We start from the raw sequence: 2,110 nt of genomic DNA, 5'->3' as shown, positions 1-2,110 counted from the left end.
TCTTTCAATCCCATTCGACACTCCACTTGCATCCGTATACACTTCTAACTTACTGGCATCTGCAATATAGTCAGGGCAAGCCAACTCTACATCCTTCACAATTTTCTCTCAATTTCTCGAACACTTTCACATCCTTTCATCCCACCTCACAACTGTACTCTTCTTACAGCCTGTTCATTCTGACATTGGCTTTGCAATTCCTGAACAGTCTTCCACAAACTTTCTTCCAAACTCAATCAGTCCCAAAAATCCATGCAGCTCTCGCACAGTCCAAGGTCGGGGAAAATTTCTCGTTTTTTTTTTGCAAACTTTTCTGCCTTTCGTTCAACACTCACTCGCCTTATGCCCAAAAACTCCACAGTAAAACATTTTATAGGGAATAAACACAATTTTACATACAGAAAACAATGAGAAATGTAAATGACTAATAAAATGAAAATGAATAAATGAACATTTAACATCACTCTTACCTTTATGGAAGACACTTGCTAGCATGTGGAAGACAAAGAGGAGGCGAGAAGGAGAGGTTATTGTTTGGAAGGGGAATCTCCCTCCAGAAGGACTTCAGGCATCAAGGACATATCTGAGCTTACCTCCCCTCTTTGCTTTTTACTTGCACTTGGACCAGCTTGAAAGTCACTGGGCCCCTGTTGCACAACAAAACTGTCCCGAGACATTTGTTTCTGTTGTCCATTTAAAATTTGCCTAAAGTTAAAGACATTGTCATTAAAGATGTTGGAGACACGGATTACAACATCTTTCAAACCAGCCTCTCCTGGCCTGCAACACCCTCCAACACTTTGCTACAAGTTCTTTCTTAAAATCTAGTTTTTCTTGCCTTTTTTTACAGAAGGGCTAACACTTGGAACTTTGTTTGGCCCTATGATGGTTTATTTAGCAGTTGCACTCAAAAAAAAAAAATCAATGAACACAAAAGCAGAATGGGTCATGAGAGAACATGGGATGCTTTGTTTGGGCGCTTGGTACAAGGCCTAGTCATGCAGTGGGCCCTGGAAGGAGCGTTTCCGAGTGTGCGAAATCCGAGATGTACAAAACCCGAGACAAAATTTGTCAGAAAAAGTCTGAAAAACAAATCATGCAAAAACCAGGGCGTACAAAAAATGAGGTTCCACTGTATTAGTAGTAATAAGTAATTAAACCAGACCACCGAGTTTATTCCTAATTATCCTAGGGTTTGACAAATGCTTATAAAAAGATAAAAAAAAGTTAGGTCTTATTTAAAAAATTATAACTTAAGAATTATTTGATTAGAGAAAATTAAATGATTCAAGATTCTGAGAAAATTTAATCCATGCAATTTTTCATAAAATGTGATTATTGTTGATTGAAAACTAGACAGTCATATAAAATACACTTAATTCAGAGTAGCTGTTTCACTTTTCTCCATTATGGGAACAAATTCACAATCAGGGTAAGATCACTTCAATGTGGCCTTTTAGAATAAAGACTATAATCCAACAGTGGGTTTAAATTTTAATTTAACATTAGATTACTTCTTCCATAATACCACACACTATTTACTAAAGATGATGGGTTTTGAAGATAATAAAAAAATCACTGACAGTAATGTGTATAATTGATATGGTCACAGTGACAGCAGTTGTAGCTGCTTTATAGCCTTCATTTTCATTATTGCCTACAAGAGCATGGATCTAACATATTTCAACATTAATACTGGCTTCATTTACTCTGTGATAAAAAACTTAATCTCAATAAAAGAATGAAATGTTTAGAAAAATAGCAGTATCTGGTACCAAAGTTAAAATACTAACAACATACTGTATATATGATGACTTGAGGTTTTACCATGTAGGATAGGGGTTCGTTAACTAGTAGTTTGGCTAAAATCAACAGAATTATCTTTACCTTAAATAAGCACTAAAGTAAAGTAAAATTAAATGGCTTTAATTAAGGTTGACAGAGTAAGTAGGAATTACAAATACCTTCATAAGAAAATAATAACATACTCTAGTCTATTGCATCTCTATATATATAGTACTGGATTGGAGGGTAGAAAATAAGGTCACAGCATCTGGAACGCAATCAAGAAGAATCACAACACATATATATACGTAGTGTTGATGATTAT

The 2,110-nt window shown here is 35.3% G+C and overlaps 1 protein-coding gene across 1 annotated transcript in view; it reads right to left on the bottom strand.

Annotated features, from left to right (window-relative positions):
- Positions 1–1,579: 1,579 nt before the first annotated feature.
- The window catches only part of LOC135201044 (pseudouridine-5'-phosphatase-like), a gene marked incomplete in the record, with an annotated part of 208,255 nt that continues 207,724 nt past the window's right edge, over positions 1,580–2,110 (bottom strand). Inside the window, 1 exon segment of the mRNA XM_064229892.1 lies at positions 1,580–2,110. This exon segment is cut by the window's right edge and continues 1,778 nt beyond it.

The sequence above is a fragment of the Macrobrachium nipponense genome, chromosome 27 (assembly GCF_015104395.2).
Source record: "Macrobrachium nipponense isolate FS-2020 chromosome 27, ASM1510439v2, whole genome shotgun sequence".
In the NCBI taxonomy this organism is placed as follows: Eukaryota; Metazoa; Arthropoda; class Malacostraca; order Decapoda; family Palaemonidae; genus Macrobrachium; species Macrobrachium nipponense.
This window is presented reverse-complemented; position numbering and strand designations above follow the sequence as displayed.